The 25,051-nt window shown below is 41.0% G+C and overlaps 1 long non-coding RNA gene across 1 annotated transcript; it reads right to left on the minus strand.

Annotated features, from left to right (window-relative positions):
* Positions 1–250: 250 nt before the first annotated feature.
* LOC129647752 (uncharacterized) lies at positions 251–8,255 on the minus strand. The gene is made up of 3 exons (XR_008712484.1): positions 8,155–8,255; positions 7,939–8,025; positions 251–350 (listed from the first exon to the last, which is right to left on the minus strand). It is a non-coding gene; the product is annotated as an uncharacterized LOC129647752 (long non-coding RNA).
* Between the last annotated feature and the right edge of the window lie 16,796 nt (positions 8,256–25,051).

The following is a 25,051-nucleotide window of genomic DNA, read 5'->3' on the forward strand; positions in this document are numbered from 1 at the left end:
GAAAGTGAGTAGTTTTACCCTGCACTAAATCCAGACCTGTGGATACTAAATTGCATATGAGGAACTACAGGGCGGCTGCAGTCAAGATGCGTGCTATAGGAATGCCAGCCTGGCCAGGCTCAGCTGTTCAATCTAGATTCAAGCACAACAGCTGCATCATAATGAGAAATAATGTGGAGTCTCTACAGCTTGTCCTCAGTCCTTACCATTAATACTTTTCTCTAATTCTTCTAAGTCAAGCATGAGCCAATGTCAATAATGATTTAACATTAAAACAAACATTCCCTACTTTCCTCTTTCCAGCATCCAAATGCATTTCATGGAAATGTATTCTGTTATATCAAGTCAAGCTACAAAAAAAAAAAAAAAAAAAAAAAGAATGTTACATTATATAGCTAATTATCTGTGAATTTGTCTCAATATTGTGCAATCAAATCACAATGCAGATCTTTGGGACTGAGGCTGAGGTAAGGTTGCAACTACCATCCAAAACCCTGATAGCCTATCTTTGTGTTCACCAAAACAGGCTCATTTTCCTTCAAGGAGTGTTTATTATAAGTAAATTATAAGTTGAACTCTTGATGGAATATAGATTTACACTAGTACAAAATTCTGATTCTTACCTGTGTCATGAATTAGAGAACTGCATTTGATTGCATGTGAAAAGAGGGGGATTCGTGATGGTTAATCTGATGTGTCAACTTGACTAGGCCACAAGGCACCCAGATATTTGGTGAAACATTCTTCTGGGTGTGTCTGTGACAGTGTTCCCAGATGAGGTTGTCATTTACGTCAATAAGACCACCCTCCCCAATGTGAGAGAGCTTCACCCAATCCACGGGAGGCCTGCATAGAACAAAAAGGCTGAGCAATGGAGAATTCTCTCTCTGCCTGATGCTGAACTGGGACGTGGGTCTTCTTCTGTCTTTGGGCTTAGACTAGAATTTACACCATCAGCTCTCCTGGTTGTCACACCTTCAAACTCAAACTGGAACTACATCATCGGCTCTCCTCGGACTCTAAGTTGCTGTGACAGCAGACCTTGGGATCCATCAGCCTCCATAATCACATGAGTCCATTCCTTACAAAAATTTCTTGATACAAACAGAGACAGAGCTAGATGAAGAGATTTCCTATTAGTTCTCTTTCTCTGGCGAACCCAGACTGCTAATACGGTGGCTGTTCTGTTACTGGTTATTATTCCCTATATCACACTCTTTAGGAGAAACTACTCTTTGAACTTCATTAAAATAAACTTTGCTCAAAGGTGTGGAGCAAAGGGGACACTTACACACTACTGGTAAAGATGTAAATTGGTACAGCTACAATGGAGAACAGTATGGGGGGGTCCTTGAAAAACTAAAACTAGAACTACCAAATGATCCTGTAATTCTACTCCTGAGCCTATACCCAAAGAAAACCATAACTCAAAAAGCTACATGCACCCCAGTGTTCACTGCAGCACTGTATACAACAGCCAAGACATGGAAGCAACCTGGATGTCCATAGACAGAGGAATGGATAAAGAAGATGTAGTACATACATACAGCCTTCCCAGGTGGCACAGTAGAAAAGCATCTGCCTGCCAATGCAAGAGACACAAGAGACCCAGCTTCTATCCCTGGGTCAGGAAGATGCCCTGGTGAAGGAAATGGCAACCTGAGGCAGTATTCTTGCCTGGAAAATCCCATGGACAGAGGAGCCTGGCCAACTACAATCCATGGGGTCACAAAGAATTGAACACAACTGAGCACGCACACACACAATACATATATACAATGGAATATTACTCAGTGATTTTAAAAAAAGGAACGAAATTTTGCCATTTTCAGAGACATGGATGGACCTAGAGACTGTCATACAGGGTGAAGCTAAGTCAGAAAGAGAAAAATAAATATCGTACAACATCGTACATGTGTTGAATCTAGAAAAATGGTACAGATGAACATATTGGCAAAACAGAAAAAAGACACAATGTAGAGAGCAAACATAGATACCAAAGAGGGAAGAGGGTAGGTGGGATGAATTGGGAGACTGGGATTGACATATATAGACTACTATGTACAAAATAGATAACTAATGAGAACCTTCTGTATAGCACAGGGATTTTTCCTCAGTGCTCTGGGCTGACCTAAATGCAAAGGAAATCCAAAGAAAAAGGATATATGTATACATGTAGCTGATTCACTTTGCTGTACAACAGAAACTAACACAATATCATAAAGCATCTATACTCAAATTAAAAAATAAACAAACACTGCCTCCTGTAGACACCATTGCTATGTCCCTTCCTTTCTGGAGAATAAGAATGACGAAACTTGAGCCACCAAAACACAAGGTTTTGTTCAACCACAGGTACAGCACTAACCCTCACAGAGGGCCTCTCTGTCTCCCCTTCAGCTTACAGCCGGAGAAGGCAATGGCACACACTCCAGTACTCCTGCCTGGAAAATCCCATGGACGGAGGAGCCTGGTAGGCTGCAGTCCATGAGGTCACTAAGAGTCGGATACGACAGAGCGAGTTCACTTTCACTTTTCACTTTCATGCATTGGAGAAGGAAATGGCAACCCACTCCAGTGTTCTTGCCTGGAGAATCCCAGGGACAGAGGAGCCTGGTAGGAGGCCGTCTATCAGACATGACTAAAGCGACTTAGCAGCAGCAGCAGCAGCTTATAGCTGCATCACAAAAATGGCTTACTAATCTTGTTGTAAACACCAAATTCTTTTCAGAAAAGGGTGAAGTGAAGTGAAGTCGCTCAGTCGTGTCCAACTCTTTGCTCCCATGGACTGTAGTCTACCAGGCTTCTCTGTCCATGGGACTTTTCAGGCAAGAGTACTGGAGTGGGTTGCCATTTCCTTCTCCAGGAGATCTGGAAAAGGGTACACATAGTCACTAAGTAATTCTGACTTATTGTAATAAGTAACTTATAAGTAATAGGTAACCAGTAGATCCAAATTTCATCTGCAGCCACCTTTTTATAATAATGGTCAGGTACTTTCCACTAAAGAAATGACTGTGTCTGACTTTCCTTTTCCTACTCTTCTTTCTCTCTGAACATAATTCCTCCAAACTAGAACCAAATAACGTAAAAAAAAGTATGATTTGAAAAATGTCATATCACCTAACAGTTTCCGAAGCATCACCATGTTCTCTATAATTATTTTTAACTGTAGGCTCAACAGGCAGATATACTGGCTTATCTCCTCCTGCCCAGGTTTCTGAAAGACAAAACATAGCAATTACTGTTAAAGGAAAGAATTACAAAAATCATGCATCTTTAATGAAAGGCACAGGAATAGAAATACTATTGTCTAGTTCTAGCTTGTCTGGTTCCCAGTTTGAGCCTCTCATGAGCCTGTCCTGCCAGTAATTCTGGCAGGGAGTAGAGAGAACTTTGCCCTCAGGGATCATGATCCCAGGGTCACCATCCTGGGGCTCCAGTCCTGCCCCTTCATTGAAGCAGCTGGATGAGATTGGGCAAGTCAGTTAGTTACTCTTTCCTTATCTCAGCCACCTGTAAAATCAGGGGGTCTGAAATGCCTTGTAATTAAGGCAGTTTAGCATAATGGTTGGGACATGGTACCTGGGCCAGCCCAAGTGACCTAGGATGAGTTATTTAACTCCTTGTTTCTGCTTCCTTATTTGTAAAATGGACACAATAACAGATTTTCCCCAAAGACTCTTTGTGAGATTTAACAAAATTTAATATGGTCAAATGCAGAGACTAGGACCTAGTCTAAAAGCCTTCTTAAATGACAGCTATTATGGTTATACTCAAAGTACCTCATCACTTTTAAATTACTCAACTATATGACTCAACCCCCCCTAAAATTTTTAGTGTTCTAGGATTTCACCATTGGGATATAAAGTAGACATGGAAGGAAAATACTAAAACTGAAAAGTAACATTTCCCTCTCTTTATCAATATATTAACAGAAAGTTAAAAGTCTTAGAAATTTCTCAAGTTCAAATGCAGATAAAATATGCCATTGACATAAAAGGATCAATTTCACCATGGAGAAGCCTTAAAAGAGGTAAAGAGAAGAGGAAATGTTTTGTCTTTTAAGAGAAGGAAACAGCATTCGCTGAGCACCTAAACATCTGTGGGGTATTCCACCACCTCATCTCATCAAACTCTCCAACATCACTACAGCGCAGTCAATACTGTGCCCATTTTACAGATGGGGGGTTGGGGGCTCAAGGAGGCTGATTACAGTTCCAAAGGCATATGGCTCTTCAAAGGCAGACTCAGATTCCTCCCAGGCCTGATTACAAGTCTATCTTTCTTCCACACCAGAAGGCTGGCTCCAGAACACAGGCATTCCTCACTCAGAGTGAGAGTGGTTGGGGAGAAATTGTTTTTAAATTATAATCGAATTGCACCAGAAACATTCACTTTTTAAAAGCCCCCTTACATAAGTTTTGAAATGAAGCAAAAGACAAAAATCTTCTGCACAATACTATTCATGTGTGCGTGCTTAGTCCCTTCAGTCCTGTCTGATTTTTTGTGACCCTATGGGTTGTGGCCTGCCAGCCTCCTCTGTTCATGGAATTCTCCAGGCAGGAATACTATCACTTTCTAATTTCTTAATATTAGAAAAGGAAAGTAAGAACAGTTGTTGAATTAAGGATTGTGAGGGTAGATAATTGGAATGTAGTAGAGAAGAATTTGCCATCAGATGATGTGGGTCACAGTCCTACTTTTGACAGTTCCTAGCAGAATACAGTTACTCTCTCAGATTTGACAAAAAATAACTGCAGGGCCTCTCTCATAATTTATAAAGTTGGAGTAAAAGATGAGAAAGCCTCCAATCTCTGTGTGCCTAGTTCTAATTACTTGGTTTTGTCTTAACAAAAAGAGTGTTTCTAAAATATCTTACAAGTTTGAACAGTCAGATACAATCTGAAATAACGCCTCTACAAACTCCTTCCAGGTTCTTCCTATCATCAGGAAAAACGGGATTCACTCCTGGCCACAGATTCAGGCGTCAGTACTCCTTTTTTCTTTCTCATGTAAAAGGTCTTAGTTTATTCTCTCTTATGAAAAATCTGCACAATCACTACAGATGCAGTCACTGCAGAGTGTTTTCTCCTTCTGTTGTCCAATCTCCAGCTCACTGCTAGACACTTCATTTCTTTTTGCCAGCACCAACATTGGCTTAAATATCTACAAGCCTTGATGGCAGGTGTTTCTCCCCAAACCAAATGCTAAGGCCCAGGAGTCAGAAACCAGTTCCTTTGTTTTGGTTGAGTTTGGTTTGTTTGTTAGTTTATTTTTGAATCTCCTATACCTGGCACATGTTGTACCAAGTTCATGTTCAGTAAACAACTGTTGAATGAGTGAATGAATCTCTGAATTACATTTATTTGTGCCTTGGTACAGCAATGGCTATACAATTTATGGGGCCCAATGCAAAATGAAAATTACACCCCCTTGTTCAAAAAGCAAAAAAAACTGTGATATTAAAGATACTAAAATATAAAGCTTTTTTCCTTTGTTCTGTGGTCTCTCTCTCACTTGTCACAGTGTTTTTTATTTGCTATGTAATGTTATTCTAAATAAAGAGAAATCTAAATTTAAATTATTAGTAAGAACGTTGTTCATCTTTATACTGCATTGTGCTAGTTTTAAATGCAACTATAAGAGACTTTGGGGCTTTCCAAGTGACTCGATGGTAAAGAATCTGCCTGCTGATGCAGGAGATGCAGGTTCAATCCTCCAATTGGGAAGATCCCCTGGAGAAGGAAATGGCAACCCACTTCAGAATTCTTGCCTGTAAAATCCCATGGACAGAGCAGCCTGACAGGCAACAGTCCATGGGGTTGCAAAGAGTCAGACATGACTGAGTGACTGAGAACAGAAGGTCCAGAAGAATAAGAGACTTCATAGGTCCCATGCTCATGAGGTTGGCCCAGCCCGATTATAGTCCAAACAAATTAAGGAATAATTGACTAAATTCAAGTTTACTCCTGGAATAGTTTACCCAGCAGTAGCAAGCAAAAGTCAAGGACTTCTACACATGGCAGGAAGAGGGTATCGTGGAATAGTTTTCTTCAACTTGTAATACCACCACCTCTCATTTCACTGATTGCAAACCAAATTTGTTCCCTTGGAGATGAAGTCTTCCAATGGCACATAAAATGTTTGAGTAAGTTTCTATCTTCTTTGGGGAAAAAAAAAAAAACAGAGAAAATAAGTTATTGATATAAAGAATTATGGATGGAGAAAATTGCTGGATTTTATTTACTCATATTCCATTCTACCTTTGTGCCTGCAAAAGGCTGGCAAGATATTATATCATAATTATGGACTCCCATAGCAACTTGAGTATCAATGGATCCTATTGTTCTAACCTTTGCAAGCTTCCAGATTGCATCACACAGAAAAAGAGCAGGCACTAATTGCATTGCATATTTATACTTCCTTGTTCCCACCATTACCCACATGATTCCCTGTGGGTTCTAATTAGCTCAATCAGAGCTGGGGTGGGAGAGGATAAAGTTTTAAGCAATTTCAAATAAATATGGGGTTTCCTACCATCACAACATTTGGCAAAATGCTATCTTTAGCCAAATTCAGTGTATCTCCCATTTCCAAAGAAACTGGAGAGCTTTGTTGTTGTGCTTAGATTTCACCAAGGATAATAGCATCTTAAATAACATCAACCTCGCTGGTTTGCATTTTGGCATTTTCCTGGAATTGGAGGGAAAAAATCCATTGTGAATGTAATTTTTGTTGGGCTCTTAAGTGATAGCTGTGAAAATAACAACCAATAACTCTTCCACACTCCCTTTCTTCTCTTTGTTTTATAATCAGCATTGCCCAGAATTCTTACCTTTAAATCCTTTGCAAACTGTAATGAATGGTACTTAGGAAAAGGATTTCCTAAAGGATTATATTCTGAGGAAATAAGCTTAATTACTCCCAGTATCAATCAATGATTTAAAGTTTTGAGAAACCACTTTTTTTTTTAAGTGAAAGCACCTAAAACTTTTTTTAACATAAACAAGAACAGGTCCCTCCTTTTTCCCATCATATGGCCTCATTATTAATTCATCTGGAATCTCAATTATAATCAGAAAGATAGCCCCTGCAGCTTCACTTACAATCAGCTCAATGCCAAAACGGCCTCGTGCAATCACCCTCCTCACGTCTACAGATGACTCCTAATGAAAATTACTCAAAGGCAACGAATATGCTGAGACCCAGTTTGTAGTGTCTAATGGCTGGAGCTTGGAGGTTCACACCAGCCATCTTAACCTTAACCTCCAGTCTCCATCGTGGCAGAGCACAGGCCAAGCCTGGCTGCCTTAGGACTGAATGCAGCCCACAGAACCATCTCGTTTTCCCCACTTTCTTCCTCTCATCCCAGTATGTAATACTTTATTAGTGGCTACCACTTTTAAAAATTTTTTATTGATTATTTTTTTAAATTTATGACTGCACTGGGTCTGCATTGCTGTGCACAGGCATTCTCTAGTTGGGGTGAGCAGGGGCTGCTCTTTGTTGTGGTACAAGGGTGTCTCACTGCCGTTTCTTCTCTTGTTGCAGAGCACAGGCTCTAAAATGCATGGGCTTCAGTAGCCGCAGCACATGGGCTCAGTGGTTGTGGCTCACGGGCTTAGTTGCCCTGGGGCATGTGGCATCTTCCCAGACCACAGATCAAACCTGTGTCCCTTGCATGAGTAGGCAGATTGTTAACCACTGGACCACCAGGGAAGAAGAGTGGCTAACATTTAAATACTAGATGTATTTATATAAAATTCCAGGGTATCAGGTTCTTTTTGACAGTGCATATGCTCTAGAAACAGCAGGCCCACATTCTGACATGACACAGACTGGGAGGCACCGAGTCGAGGTGGCCAACTTTCTACAGGACAAAGACTCTGTGTTCTGTCCTTCCCACTCACCAAACCAGTTTGTTCTTTCACTTACCTCACTCCTACAGACATATAAGTCTGATCCCCTGAATCCAAAACTCAGGGTTCTCCACCTGGATCTTTTCTTCAAATGGTGGTTGGCCTTTTCAAAAGTGTCAGCCCATAAGGAAAGAAAAGGAGAAAGCAGAAGGTTCTATTTCTATAAACTTATATAGAGGAAGGATCGGGCACCATCATTCCCTCTCTCAACTCACCTTTATTGAGCACCCACCTTGTGCCTGGTAGAGTCTGAGGATCTGGAGATGCAGTGGCAACAGGATAAGCCCCTTGCCCTCACCAAGCTCTCTTTATCTTGTTAGACAGTCCCTAACTAGAAAAACAAATATGCATCATGTTAGATAAATAGTGAATGCTTAGAGACTGAACATACAAATATATTACAGCAGAATATATATATAAATAGAATTCTGACCCACAATTTGCAGTAAGCTGCCCAAGAAACCAACCCAGGAAGCCAGCCTGCTATAATCAGACTTTCAGGAGGTCAGACCACTATCTCCAATGGTAGTTTAGGAAGCCAGACAATAACCTCTTGTAACAATTGGCCCCAAGTGGACAGGGCTTGATTAATAACTGGAAGCTTCCCTTTTTCCCCTGCTTCCAACCAGAGAAGGCTAAGTATGCACCCCTAACCACTGACATAGGAGGCCCCTTCTAGTTAGCCTACCTAAAGCCTCCCCAGTACAACAGTTTCCAGTGAGGGCATAACCCAGGGAAAGCCTTCCCCTTTCCCATGAAAAGCTTTCCCACTCCTCTGCCTGCCTTTGAGTCTCTGTCAAATGCAAGGGATGCTGGCTGAGTCTCATGCTGGAGCAAATTCTGAATAAGTAGCCTTTGCTTATTCTCCTTTGGATGGGCTTCATTTATTTCCACAGGGCTTTGAAGCAAAAGAGAGTTAAAGGGATGGACTGATGAGCAGATGGGGAGGTTGGGAGAGAGGTGACACTGGGGATGAGAAGAGAGGAGAAGGGATGGAGGGAGCCATGTGACTCCGATGGAGAAGCATCCTGAGGAGAGGGAACAACAAGCGAACAAGCTCGTGTGTTCTAGAATCAGTGAGGAGCAGAAAGGCAGGGGAGAGAGGAAAGGTAAGGAGATGCCAGGGTACATGGGGGCCTGCTGGCCTCAGGAGAGACTCTGGATTTCCTCCTGGGTGGGAGAGAAAGGCGCTGTCAGGTTCTAAGTAGGATGGTCACATGTCCAGCCTGCTGTGTAGAGAATAAGGGGGAAAGTGGAGGTGGAAGAGAGGTTACGGCCCATTGCAGAGATCCATGTGCAAGGTCATGGCCACGAGGACCAGCAAGGAGCAGTGGGAGTGGCTAGATGCAGCCAGATTCAGGATACTAACACCACTGAGGTGTTGAAGGTGAGGTGTTAAGTACCCGCTTCTTCCTATTTTCCAGCCCACTTTAGTACCCTTCCTGTATCTACCCCCTGATATCCCAGCACCACCCTTTGCAAAGTCACTTGTCCAGCAGAACAACTAGAGATAGACAGATGAAGCCAAGAGTGGATGAGGCCAAGCATGTGGCCTGGGAGCTTACAAGGAGGGAGCAGGAGTGGTAATAGCCAGGCCAGGGTGCTCTTTGTGTGGAAAATCCTCAGGCTCCTTATTTAAAAGTTTCTACCCAAGTCAGGAGACCCACCCCCCCAACCTCTGAGACTGCCTTCCTTCAGAGGGTCTGACCCAAAGCTTTTCTCTATTTCTCAATCTGCTTTACTCCCCTTTCCTGGGGTTGCCAGGACCTTGTGGTGAACACTGTTGATGCCCACATCCCACTCCCCTCACCATGTCTGTCTGTGCAAGCCGGCTTGACGTCCAGCCATCTTTCCAGACTACAGGAGTCTGGGAATGTGACTGCCTCCTCTACTCCCCAGCCTTGCCTCCCCACCACTCCACCCCACACAGCTGTCCTGGACAATGCCTGGTAGGTGGGAGATGAAACACTCCAGCTTTCTCTCCCCTTGACCAGGTTTGTTTTGAAGTATGTGTTTGCACCATTTTTCAAAAAGTGACCCACTGTGGTAACCAGCTGGATAGCACTCTTTCTATCTCTCCTCACCCCCACCTAATATCGCCTTGCCCAATCAACAACTTGCCCTTGAATTCTTGGCTCAAGGTCAGATTCTGGGGGACCCAAATTCAGACTACCTGCCTTTATCTGATGTTCATGTGTTGAAAATCTAACTTTCAAAGTGATAGTATTAAGAAGTGGAGCCTTTGGGATGTGATTAGGTCATGAGGGTAAAGCCTCAAAAATGGGCTTTAGCATCCTTAAAAAAGAGGCCCCCACTGGGCTCCCTAGCCCCTTCCACCACACAAAGATAAAATGAGAAGTCCCCAGTCTACAAGCTGGATGAGACTCCTCACCAGAACCTGACCTTGCTGGCACTCTTATCTTGAATTTCCAGCCTCTAGAACTGTGAGTCATAAATTTTGACCTTGATAAGCCACTATCTATGGTACTTTGTTATAGCAGCCAGAATGAACCAACACAATAACTATGACAGACTTTTTTTTTTCCTAATTCCTAGATAGTATCCATGTATTACGAAGCAAAAACAAACAAATCACCTCCAAGTCATGGTTTATAAATACCATTGCCTTCTAAAAGTAGCTATGCTCCTTTGAAGAAAGGCTGATTGTAGAGCTGTGGCAGGGAACATACAAGACAATCATGAAACATCCTCCATGCCCCCAAAAGTGAGCAAGCGCTCAAAGAATGATGTTGCTGCTGCTGCTACTGCTAAGTCGCTTCAGTCATGTCCAACTCTGTGCAACCCCAGAGATGGCAGCCCACCAGGCTCCTCCATCCCTGGGATTCTCCAGGCAAGAACACTGCAGTGGGTTGCCATTTCCTTCTCCAATGCATGAAAGTGAAAAGTGAAAGTGAAGTCACTCAGTCGTATCTGACTCTTCGTGACCCCATGGACTGCAGCCTACCAGGCTCCTCTGTCCATGGGATTTGCCAGGCAAAAGTACTGGAGTGGGGTGCCATTGCCTTATCCACAAAGAATGATGAGACCATGATAAAAGAGCACAGGAGGCAAATTGAAGGAGTTCCTACTGGCTAAATTTGGGGCAACCTTAATATCAAAATAAGTAAAAATATTGATGTATTATAACCCACTGAATAAAATAAGAATCCATGAGTCTATCCAGATAATAAAGAAATTAAAGAAATAAACATGAAAAAGGAAAGGCTCTTCTTTTTAACACAATGTCGACTAGTAAGTAAACAATTAGTAAAACCATCATGGCAAGAATTGAGGCAAAAACAAATCACCAATGATGGTAAATCTAGAAAGTTTGATGAGAAATGGGATACGTATATGGCCACAAAGTATCTCCCCACAAATTATTCATTAATTACAAAGGGGAAAATAGTATCTATACAGTAGAGAAAGTGGAGCAAAATAAAGACTATTTCTTAGACATGCCCAAAGATTTTCACTTATTCTTTAGTCAGCTAGGTACAGGGAATAAGATCAGGAATCCAGTGACTGTATCACATACATCTTTGTTATATAAGCTATGCTTACATCAATGCCCTAGTTACCTGGACACAGGGTTAGGGTCCTCCTTACCTACATCATTTACTCTTTTCATTAAGCCTAGGTTTTTTTTAGAGAACCATGCCACATCCAGATGAGCCCCACTGAATCACTTCCTTCAGACCACACATCACTGTCCCACAAAATCAGCAAGTGTTTGCTACCAGTCCATCTAGGCTATCTGAAGCCAGAAGAATTATTCCTTCAAGTATTACCCAGAGTTAATTCTATATATTTCAATGCCATTCACAGGCCATGATTAACACCCAAGATGCAGAGGCAAAATCACTTGCCTTATAAAAATTCTATGAGTAGTACAAAGGACAACTTTGTAGTATAATTAGCGTATACCTTGGACCATAATCTGGAGACTGCCTACACATTCTTCTCTGCATTTTTATCATTCACTTTTAAATGGCACTGACCTAGCAACTTCTCGAACAGCCTCTCTCTACTTCTCAGGAAATACAGAGAAGGCTTAACTTTTATGTTCAACCTCCAAACAGTCTATACATTCACACATATTATCACACAAACCCCTTTTCCCATGCTTTCATTCAACACTGTCACTCAACAGCTAAGGAATGATCAATTCAAGCTATCACACACTGATGTTTCCCAAGAGTGAACTGTTCTGTTTCAGTCCAGAGATGGTTTGTGCCAGTATTTGGATGTTTATTACATTTTGTCCTATTATTTTCTAAAAATGAATAAAAAACAGAAAAAGGAAAGTGCTGATACAAGTGATAAGAAATATAGTTCATGTTAAACAATACAACTGAGACAAAGCCAAAAATCATTAAGCAGCTGGAAGACAAAGAATCTTCCACCTTAATCTGATTCTCAATGGACTTAGGCAGGTCAGTTGTATATTCAATTAATTCAGAAGGAAAAGAACACAATTAAAGAACATGTACCAAATGTTAGCAATAAATCATAATTATGTTTTTTTAAAATGGAGGTATAATTAGGGATCTTATCACCTTTTTAGCTCTCTGGGAATGGAACCCCCTCCTCCTTTATACCAAATAAGTCTATTATCTGGCTTTCCCACATGCAATTCTTGTACAAATTTTCAAGAATGTATTATATGTGAAAGGAGAGAACTGCCTGTATACTTAGGATCAAAACAAAGAGGCAGAAATATTAAAGGGTAAACTGATATCAACCTAATACCAGTATCCAAAAGGAATTTAATTGTACTTAAAAGTGAATAAAGCTGAACTGAGAAAACCGAATCATGAGCTTCTCCCCAGGACAGAGACCAACTGAACAAAAATACAATGACAAATACCTTTAAGACAAACCTCCATAAATATGAAACAACCCACACACAAGGGCCTTTATGACTGATGCAAACTGGAAACCCAAATGTCTCTCAGTAGGGGGCTGCTGAATAGCTTATAATACACAACAGAAAGCCACATAGCAAAGTCAAGATCTCCATGAATTAATATGGAGTGACTTCAAGAAAATACTACTTAGTAAAAAAAAAATATAAAAGTACAAACTACTATACAGTTTGACATCTTTTATATGAGAAAGAGGATAACTTGCTTATTTTTCAAAGAAACATTAAAAAAAGCTAATATCTATAGAGGGTAATAACAATGTATGGAGAAAAAAAGAGATAGAAACTTCCCTAAATATATTTTTACATATAATCTTGATTTTTGAAAATGTATAAATAACCTACATATTTAAACATTAAATAAAAATAAGTCATAAAATCATACACAGAAACAAAATGAATTCAACTGCCTATAAAATTGGTAGCCACACAGAGAAAAGCATATTCAAAATTGCTTTAAATACAAAACTATGACTGGACCTCCTAGGGTGTATATTCTGAAGGCAAAGAACAAAAGAAATGTTAAACTTGGTGGGTTTACTATGCACTTAATATTAGAATTACAATTTTTAAATTATTTAATGATTACTGACTTTTAGGGGAGCACAGATGAGAATTTTATACCCAGCCAAGGTATCTCTCACATATACAATATACTATCACATATTCTTCTGTGGGAAAAGAAGCCACTTAACAATATGCTTCAGGAACCAAGGAAAGAATCACATTTAAGAGATCAAAAATGTGTCAGTTGTATAAAATGATTTACCAGTCTTACCTTACTCAGTCTGGACCTCAAATAAGAACATCTGTTGGATTTTTATGTTACAAGATGTATTCCACATCCCAGGATATAGATGACCCTTCAGTGCTAACCTTGGCTGCTTTCTCTGTCTTAACCGGTGTCAGAAAGTGTGTTCATTGAGTTCTGTTCTTTACTCCAGAGTTCAAATAAAAGCTTTTGCCATGTTTTCTTACCACTTAAAATAACCTATACTATTCTATTTCAGTATTTTCTCCAAAAATCACATGGACCACATGTGATTAACTTATCTAACTCAATGAAATTATGAGCCATGCCATGCAGGGCCACCCCATATAGACAGGTAAATATTGAGAGTTCTGACAAAACATGGTTCACCGGAGAAGGGAATGGCAATTACTTCAGTATTCTTGCCGTGAGAACCCCATGAACAGTTTGAAAAAACAATAAGATATGACAGTGAAAGATGCATTCCCCAGGTCAGTAGGTGCCCAATATGCTGTTGGAGAGGAGTGGAGAAGTAACTCCGGAAAGAATGAAGAGACAGACCCAAAGCGAAAACAGCTCCCAGCTGTGGATGTGAATGATGATGGAAGTAAAGTCCAATGCTGTAAAGAACAATGTTGCATAGGAATCTGGAATGTTAGGTCCATGAATCAAGGTAAATTGGAAGTGGTCAAACAGGAGATGACAAGAGTGAACAAGGACATTTTAGGAATCAGTGAACTTAAATGGACTGGAATGGGCAAATTTAATTCAGATGACCAGTATATTTACTACTGTGGGCAAGAATCCCTTAGAAGAAATGGAGTCACCCTCATAGTCAAAAAAAGAGTCCGAAATGCAGTACTTGGGTGCAATCTCAAAAACAACAGAATGATCTCTGTTTGTTTCCAAGGCAAACCATTCAATATCAGGGTAATCCAAGTCTATACCTGAACCACTTATGCCAAAGAAGCTGAAGTTGAACGATTCTATGAAGACCTACAAGACCTTCTAGAACTAACACCCCAAAAAAAGATGCTCTTTACATCATAGGGGACTGGAATGTAAAAGTAGGAAATCAAGAAATACCTGGAGTAACAGGCAAATTTGGCCTTGGACTACAAAATGAAGCAGGGAAAAAGCTAACAGAGTTTTGTCAAGAGAATGCACTGGTCATAGCAAACACCCTCCTCCAACAACACAAGAGACAATTCTACACATGGACATCACCAGATGGCCAATACTGAAATCAGAGTGATTACATTCTTTGCAGCCAAGATGGAGAAGCTCTTAATTTTCAGCAAAAACAAGACTGGGAGCTGACTGTGGCTCAAATCATGAACTCTTTATTGCCAAATTCACACTTAAGTTGAAGAAAGTAGGGAAAACCACTAGACCATTCAGGTATGACCTAAAACAAAGTCCTTATGATTATACAGTGGAAATGACAAATAGATTCAAGGGATTAGATCTGAAAGAGAGAGTGCCTGAAGAACTATGGAAGAAGGTTTATAACATTGAACAGGAGGCAATGATCAAAACCATCCCCAAGAAAAAGAAATACAAAAAGGCAAAATGGTTGCCTGAGGAGGCCTTACAAAGAGCTGAGAAAAGAAGAGAAGTGAAAGGCAAAGGAGAAAAGGAAAGATATACTCACCTGAATGCAGAGTTCCAAAGAATAGCAAGGAGAGATAAGAAAGCCTTCCTCAGTGGTCAATGCAATGAAAAAGAGGAAAACAATAGAATGGGAAAGACTTGAGATCTCTTCAAGAAAATTAGAGATACCAAGGGAAGATTTCATGCAAAGATGGGCACAAAAAAGGACAGAAATGGTATGGACCTAACAGAAGCAGAAGATAGTAAGAAGAGGTGGCAAGAATACACAGAAGAACTATACAAATATGATCTTCATAACCCAGATAACCATGATGGTGTGATCACTCCCCTAGAGCCAGACATCCTGGCATGTGAAGTCAAGTGGGCCTTAGGAAGCATCACTATGAACAAAGATAGTGGAGGTGATGGAATTCCAGTTGAGCTGTTTCAAATTCTAAAAGATGATGCTGTGAAAGTGCTGCACTTAGTATGCCAGCAAATTTGGAAAATTCAGCAGTGACCATAAGCCTGGAAAAGGTCAGTTTTCATTCCAATCCCAAAGAAGAGCAATGCCAAAGAATGTTCAAGCTACTGCATAATTGCACTCATCTCACTCACTAGCAAAAAAATGCTCAAAATTCTCCAAGCTAGGCTTCAACAGTACATGAACCGTGATGTTCAAGCTGGATTTAGAAAATGCAGAGGAACCAGATCAAATTGCCACTATTCACTGGATCATTGAAAAAGCAAGGGAGTCCCAGAAAAACATCTACATCTGCTATATTGACTCCAAAGCCTTTGACTGTGTGGATCACAACAAACTGGAAAATTCTTCAAGAGATGGGAATACCAGATCACCTTTCCTGCCTCCTGAGAAATCTGTATGCAGGTCAAGAAGCAACAGTTAGAACCAGACATGGAACAACAGACTGGTTCCAAATCAGGAAAGGAGTGCATCAAGGCTGTATATTGTCACCCTGCTTATTTAACTTATATGCAGAGTACATCATGAGAAATGCCAGGCTGGATGAAGCACAAGCTGGAATCAAGATTGTCAGGAGAAATGTCAATAACCTCAGATATGCAGATACCACCACCCTTATGCAGACAGTGAAGAAGAACTGAAGAGCCTCTTGATGAAAGTGAAAGAGGAGAGTGAAAAAGTTGGCTTAAAGCTCAATGTTCAGAAAACTAAGATTATGGCATCCAGTCCCATCACTTCATGGGAATTAGATAGGGAAACAATGGAAACAGTGACAGACTTTATTTTCTTGGCTCCAAAATCACTGCAGATGGTGACTGTAGCCATGAAATTAAAGATGCTTGCTCCTTGGCTGAAAAACTGACCAACCTAGACAGCATATTAAAAAGCAGTGACATTACTTTGCCCACAAAGGTCCATTTAGTCACAGGTATGGTTTTTCCAGTATTCATGTATGGATGTGAGAGCTGGACTATAAAGAAAGTTGAGTGCTGAAGAATTGATGCTTTTGAACTGTGGTGTTAGAAAAGACTCTTGAGGTCCCTTGGACTGCAAGGAGATCAAACCAGTCAATCCTAAAGGAAATCGGTCCTGAATATTCATTGGAAGGACTGATGCTGAAGCTGAAACTCCAATACTTTGGCCACCTGCTGTGAAGAACTGACTCATTTGAAAAGACCCTGATGCTGGGAAAAATCAAAGGTAGGAGGAAAAGGGGACAACAGAGGATAAGATGGTTGGATGGTATCACCAACTCGATGGACATGAGTTTGAGCAAGCTCCAGGAGTTGGTGATGGACAGGGAAGCCTGACATGCTGCAGTCCATGGTGTCGCAAAGAGTTGGACACAACTGAGTGACTGAATTGAACTGATTTACATGATTAAGATGTTGTGCAGGGAGAATCACAGAAGTATTTTTTCTTCCCTCTGAAAGCACAGTTATATAATAAAGCATAGAGTAACATAATAACCATTTCCATAGCTGAAAAACTCAAGGATTATTTTCTGCAACTTTAAAACTCATACTGAATGACCTAAATCTCAGAGATTTTTGTTTTTCCAAAGGATAAAAACTAAGTAAGAAACTAGTTTATAGCAGCTATCATCTTCTTCAATGTCTCTTTTTATCATCTTCCACCTAATAGTTACAAATGTCCCTGCATTTACCGTATTTTAAACTTTGAAATGAATACATTTTAAAACACATAATAAAATGAATACTAATATGGTGAAATTCTGTGTAATAATTTTTTTCTTTACACTTTTATGCTTTTTAAGTTTTCTATAAAGCATTGATATCACTTGCATACCCACAAAAATAGATGTTTAAATCAGTACATATATTATATACATATGAGTATAATTATGTTTTTTAATATGCACCCAATAAAACACAAAGGAAACCAATATAGTTATTTTTTCAAAGGCTGTAACTGTTTTGTCCTCCCCTCTGCTTTTCTGTATTTTCCATGTTTCTATCATGAATGTATGTATATTACCTTTATGGTAGTGAGGGAAAAAACAAGTCAAAGTCACTTATTAATTGGAATTCAACAGGCTGTTATTTATCCAAAACGTGAATAGGGGATATGTAAAAAGGAGACATTAAGACATGTTATGGGGGACTTCCCTGGTGGTCCAGTGGTTAAGAATCCACCTTCCAATGCAAGGAATGTGGTGCCATCCCTGATCAAGGAATTAAGATCTCACATGACTGGGCCAACTAAGCATATGAGCTGCAACTACCAAGCTTGTGTGCTCTAGAACCCTTGCACCCCAACAAGAGAAGTCAACAGGCTGCAACGACAGAAAGCCCATGGGTCACGACAAAGACCCAGCGCACCCTTCCCCCCCGCACCAAAAAAGGCATGCTATACACAGACGCACTCAGCTTCAATGCCTGCAGCAGTCACACATGGTGAACAGTTAATGAACATCCTTATCAGACGGCTCTCATCCATATTCCTAGTTCTCAGTTCTGCACCTTTGTGGGTCACAACAGGAGGGAGGTGGACTTAACTACCACCCTTCCCTTCCTAAATTTCCAACTGTGCTCTAAAACCAGTACAGCCTAACCACATCAATGCTCTTTCTGTCCAGCATTTGAATTGGAGAGCTGTGTGTTTATTTGCAAAGACATGGTTGCCTTGTAAAGCCCAGAATTAAGTTCCCTAAACAGATTTTGGTTTACAGGATTCTTTCAAACTGCATTATTTTTCCCTGATAAAGTTTTCCTCCTTGCTCCTTTCTTTCTCCATACTAGACAGAAACATTTTATGGCCGCTTTTAAAAATGATGTGATGGGGAGGCTGATAGCACAATAAGAAATTTGATTCCCCTAATGGAAAAACCAACTCTTGTAGACCTTGCTCTATAGTAACTAACAGCCTCTAAGTACAGATACCTTCGTTTTTTAAAACATCCCAGGGTAAATGCATTGTGCATTTTGTAACAAACTGACAAGTTTTCTTCTGCTATAGTGTTAGCTTGAGTGACCCAAAAGGAAAAAGTATCTGAACTACCAAAGGCTTCAGAACTATTTTTAATAATCCGTGTTGTTCTATATTACATGATGACAGGAACACACAGGAGTGGGTGTTGTTACAAGTCCTCACCCTGCAAGTGTTTATAATAGTACTGCACTCATAATCACTCTTCTTCGAGCCTCACTGTGGGCAAAGTGATATTTTCTTTTTTGTTTTATTTTTCCTAATATCCTTCACTCTGATATCCAATATTTCTTTGGCCCTTCTGGGGCACCTTGGGCCAGTTTTTTCAAGAAATATGTCTATGCTGTTTTATTAACTCCATTCTTGGGCTGTCATTTTTTCTCTCTCTGGGCCCATCCCATACTCCAAATGAGACCAACAGCTTTTCTCATAGTGGAAAAAACTGGGCTTTGGAGCCAGACATGCTTTGACTCTAATCCCAATGCCGATACTTTCTGGACTGATGAGTTACAGTGGGCAACTCATTCTAAGATTCACCTTGATCACTTCAAAGATGCATAAATAGCACTTACATCACAAGACTGCCACAACAAAAAGAGACACAGTATGGAAGTTTCCAGCCAAGGACAGGCATCATGGAATGGAAGCTGTTGTTCTAACCAGTCACATCATTAACACTTGTCCTTGCTGACACCTCCTGTCAACATTCTGCCTTGTAAGGGACCACTAAGGGCCTTTCTGATTGCCTTGTTATTTCATGGCTTAGATGCAAATACTGTTGTGCTGAGGTCCACATATTTCCTTGGGTGCTTTCTCTGCTATATCTCTCAAGACTATTAACTACCTTCTGAGTACCAGTCCCTCTGGGTCCCCATTGTTAAACCTTAGCAAAAAGCAGAGCTGTGTCCCCCTCTTTTGTTTCCTGTGTTGATTTAAGTGTCTATACCACAAACATGGCTGAGCACACAAACTTCTCCAGACGTGTAAAAGTGAAGCATTTGCCTACACAGGGTTTACAGTCTAGAAGAGGGACTTCTGCTAGAGGAAATGGGGCTGAACTTTTCATAAGCAATTTTATTTTGTGAAATCAAACAATAACAAGATAGCACAACTCAGCATGACTTGGATAACACCTGAAATCATGCTACAGTAGATGACGTCTGTGCATCTTATTAATATATTTCCAGGTTGCAAATATGGAGAAGGCAATGGCACCCCACTCCAGTACTCTTGCCTGGAAAATCCCATGGACGGAGGAGCCTGGTAGGCTGCAGTCCATGGGGTCACTAAAAGTCGGACACGACTAAGTGACTTCACTTTCACTTTTCACTTTCCTGCATTGGAGAAGGAAATGGCAGCCTACTCCAGTTTTCTTGCCTGAAGAATCACAGGGACAGGGGAGCCTGGTGAGCTGCCATCTATGGGGTCGCACAGAGTTGGACACAACTGAAGTGACTTAGCATTAGCATTAGCAGGTTGCAAATAAAAGAGGAAGAGGGGTAAAAGACAAATGCTGTATCATTTCCTTTCAATGAAATATCTAGAATGGGAAAATTCACTGAGACAGTAACGACAGTAACTAGACAAGAAACTGCCAAGTGCTGAGAGGAGGGAAGATGTGACTATTGCTGAATAGAGTTTCAGTTTGGGATGATGAAAATGTTTTGGAAACAGTGGTGATGGTTCTACACATTATAAATTATAATTAATGCCACTGGATTGTACTCTTAATAACAGTTAAAGTCACAAACTTCATGTTTTATATGTATTTTACTACAATAAAAAAAGAAAGTGAAATCTAAATAGTTACAAACAGTAAAGTATCTCCCTTCTCACCTATCTCAGCCCCTCTGAGTCACATGTACAATAAGTCCTCTACAGAGGAACCTTCAAGTTGCGCACTTTCAAACTTGCAAACGTGCCTGTGTATGCTAACTACTGGACTTTACTACTGTACTTTTCAAGGTACTATACCATAAGATTAAAAATGGTTATTTTTTGTATTTATTTGTTTTTTTTAATATATCATTTGTGTGAAAAGTGTTATAAACCTATCACAGCACAGTACAATATAGCTGATTGTGTTAGCTATATACCTAGGCTAACTTTCTTGGACTTAAGGAACAAATTGGACTTATGAACACACTCACAGAACAGAACTCATTTGTATGTAGGGAACTTGCTGTACACAGCTTTCCATAGTAATTTAGTCAGTGAGGGTTTTCGAAAGCCTGATGTGCATCAGGCACTGTGGGTGGGTGCTGGAGAAGAGCAAAAAGAATCTCTTGCCTGTGCTCAGTCCAGACCCACAGCCAAAAGGGCCACTGTCCAGCTCAAATGCCCCATCCTTCAGGAAGTTTCTAAGATCATCAGGTTGGGATGAACTGCCCTTTGTCCCCATGTCCATTGCCTTTGCGCCTGAGCCCTCTTTTCAGTCTCCCTGGTCTATGCCCCACCCCACTGCCCTGGCAAACTCCTTCCAGGTCTAACATAGAACTTTTCACCTTTGCACTCGTCCCACCATGCAGTGTGTTGTGCACCAGCCCTCAGTGAATGCGGAGTCCAACCTGGAGAACAACGCTTTCAAACCTGCCAAGGCCCAGTAGTGACCCTTTCTCCCACTCTGCTTTAATCACTTAATCCTCTCATCCTTCCTCACTGTACTGCCTTTATAAGCTATTTCTTAACCATGGATTAAGAAAAGAAAAAGGACTATTTCTCTTCTGTGAATTAACCTCAGCCCCAGGAGAGCTAAGATGTGTTCAGCTCAGGCTTTCTACCCCCAGCTGATAAAAGGAACACACCTATTAGTGTTCAATGCACAACAAACATTTTAATTCCAGATAAGGTCAATCATTACCAATCAAAGAAATAAATGCAAGACGAGATGGAAGAATGAGGGGGAATATTCAATTATACAAACAGAAAGAGTGTTTTCAGTAAATGACCAGCAGTCCTAGAGAGCTAATTTCTCCTTCCGTACGCTCTAACTGAAACACATGCTAAGACTTGAGAAAACTTGATGTAATATATGCATATGTATATTGTAATGTACAAATCTTTGTGAGAACAAAACACAGTTTTAAACCTGAGGTTATAAGAGCTACTGTTTACTCAGTATTTACTACATGCCAGAAACTATGAAAGCTGACATATATTAGCTTATTGAACTCCTACAGTAATCCTGAGAGGATGTAAATAATGTCTCCTTAAGGACACCAGCACTCAGAGAAAGTCCCCTTGTCCAAGATCACACAGCTGGGAAGTGACAAAGTCAGGATTCAAATAGAAATTTTTGTGATTCCAAAGTTAGTATTGTATTCAATACCCTAAACTGGCTGCTCACTGGCCCCTAAAGCCCCCCTTTTTTTTTTCTTAATTTATTTTTAATTGAAGGATAATTACAATGTTGTGTTGGTTTCTGCCATTCATCAACATGGATTAGCCATAGCTATAGGCTCCTTCCCGAGCCTCCCTCCCATCTCCACTGCATCCCACGTTTCTAGGCTGTCACAGAGCCCCAGTTTGAGTTCCCTGAGTCATACAACAAATTCCCACTGGCAATCTATTTTACATATGTTAGTGTATATGTTTTCATGCTACTGTCTCCATGCTACTCTCTCCATTCTCCCACCCTCTCCTTCCTGGTCCCCTCCCCTCTCCGTGTCCATAAGTCTGCTCTCCATGTCTGCCTTTGTGCTTTTGCCAAAATTCAAGGATCATCTCCAACTCCTACCTTTATTTCTCCCCACTCAGTCATCAACTCTTGCTTGCACTGCCTCCAAAATGCACCCCAAGCCTGGCCCATTCCCCACTTTACGCGTTGTTCCAGTTCTAATCAAGACACCATCACATCTGCCCTGGACCTCAATGTGGCCTTCCAGCTGATCAGTCTGTTTTCATTCTTGCCCCCAACATCCAATTTGGCCACGTGACAACCACAGCAATCTTCAAAAAGCATCAATCTTCCTTCTCACCAAACATTCCAAAGCTTCTCACTGACATCAGAATAAAATCCCAAGTCTGACCATGGTCGACAAGGCCTGTCCTGGGCAAATCCCTGTTTTTTACCCCATCCCCTTATATCCATGGGATATACCCCTCTCCACAGTCCACTGTACTCCAGCCCATTGGCTTTCTCTGCCCCCTTCAAATATGCCACTGCTTCCTGCTTACCTAGAATATTCTTCCTACAGGCTATCTTACCATCATTGAGGTTATGTCTGAGAAACCTTTCCCAGCCTTTCTAGCTAGAATGCCAGCATCCATTCCCTGACACCTGCCCCACCCTATTCATTCTCCATCCTGTGCTATTTCCATTTTCTCCACAGTACCTTTCTCTAAAACAATATCAGCTATTGATTTAAATAATGTTGGCTGTCTCCCCAGTCCCACTCCTCAACTAGAAAGTAAGCTTTATGAAGGCAGGTACTGTATCACCAGAGCTTTGAACAATGGTTGGTACTTACCAGATGCTCAGTGATCACTGGTTAAATTAATGTGAGTGGCTCTCTCTGCACACCCTTCTCTTCCATCTTCACCTACCTCCTATTTGTCCCTCAAAACCAGCTCTGAGATTACCTCTTCCAAGAAGTCTTCCTAGTATTCTTGGAAGTTCCCCTCCTCTCTGCATCATCTACCAACTTCCATGAGAATATTTATCAAACTCTACTATAATTGTTTATCTCCCACCATGGATCTTGGCTTCCTTTGTCTTACTTCTACCTCCCTATTCTCCAACACATCTGGCTACACAACAGTAGCTCAATGTATATACAATGAAAAGATAAGTAAATGAATCATTTTAAAACTATTCTTGGGCAAACGTAACAAATGTCCATGTGGGGGAATTTCTTGGAGTGCTCTTAAAAGAAACTACACTGAAGAAAACTAAAACAAGTTTGAAATCTGCCTAATGTCTTAAAGTTCACATTGACAACAATAGCAAGATGCAGGAAGGGATGTTATGATCCTAAGTAGTGATGCAGGGGAAATGATCAGTAAGTCCTGGTTGGATGATTGATAGGGGGAGGAAAGAGGCCTATTAGACACAGAGAATCAGGTGGCCAGCCATCATAGAACACACTGTTACCTTGAACATCCCCCGCCCCCCCCCCACCAGGCAAGAATCTGGCTCCATGAAGTCTTGCTCCTCAAAGAACAGACTTTTCCAAGGAGGCTGAACAGCTAAAAGCATCTTTAACAGATGCTCCATCTTTAACTCCTGTACAGAATGGGTAAACCAACAGAATTCTGAATCCTTGGATTCCCCCTTCCTTTAAACCCTCAACAATAGCCCCTTCTCTTGCATGTGTGCATTCTAAGTTGCTTCAGTTGTGTCCAACTCTGTGTAATCCTATGGGCTGTAGTCTGCCAGGCTCCTCTGTCCATGAGATTCTCCATGCAAGAATACTGAAGGGGTTGCCGTGCCCTCCTTCAGATTATTTTCCTGACCCAGGCATCAAAACTGCATCTCTTTTGTCTCCTGCATTGGTACAGTTCAGGCCAGTCCAGTCATTCAGTCCTGTCCGACTCTTTGCAACCCCATGAATTGCAGCACGCCAGGCCTCCCTGTCCATCACCAACTCCCGGAGTTCACTCAAACTCATGTCCATCGAGTTGGTGATTCCATCGAGCCATCTCATCCTCTGTCATCCCCTTCTCCTCCTGCCCCCAATCCCTCCCAGCATCAGAGTCTTTTCCAATGAGTCAACTCTTCACGTGAGGTGGCCAAAGTACTGGAGTTTCAGCTTTAGCATCAGTCCTTCCAAAGAACACCCAGGACTTATCTCCTTTAGAATGGACTGGTTGGATCTCCTTGCAGTCCAAGGGACTCTCAAGAGTCTTCTCCAACACCACAGTTCAAAAGCATCAATTCTTCAGTGCTCAGCTTTCTTTATAGTCCAACTCTCACATCCATACATGACCACTGGAAAAACCATAGCCTTGACTATACGGACCTTGGTTGGCAAAGTAATAGTTCTGCTTTTGAATACTCTATCTAGGTTGGTCATAACTTTCCTTCCAAGGAGTAAGCGTCTTTTACTTTCATGGCTGCAATCACCATCTGCAGTGATTTTGGAGCCCAAAAGATAAAGTCTGCCACTGTTTCCACTGTTTCCCCATCTATTTCCCATGAAGTGATGGGACCAGATGCCATGATCTTTGTTTTCTGAATGTTGAGCTTTAAGCCAACTTTTTCACTCTCCACTTGCACTTTCATCAAGAGGCTCTTTGGTTCTTCTTCACCTTCTGCCATAAGGGTGGTGTCATCTGCATATCTGAGGTTATTGATATTTCTCCCGGCAATCTGGATTCCAGCTTGTGCTTCTTCCAGCTCAGCATTTATCATGATGTACTCTGCATATAAGTTAAATAAGCAGGGTGGCAATATATAGCCTTGACATACTCCTTTTCCTATTTGG

The sequence above is a fragment of the Bubalus kerabau genome, chromosome 3, assembly GCF_029407905.1.
Source record: "Bubalus kerabau isolate K-KA32 ecotype Philippines breed swamp buffalo chromosome 3, PCC_UOA_SB_1v2, whole genome shotgun sequence".
Classification (NCBI taxonomy): domain Eukaryota; kingdom Metazoa; phylum Chordata; class Mammalia; order Artiodactyla; family Bovidae; genus Bubalus; species Bubalus kerabau.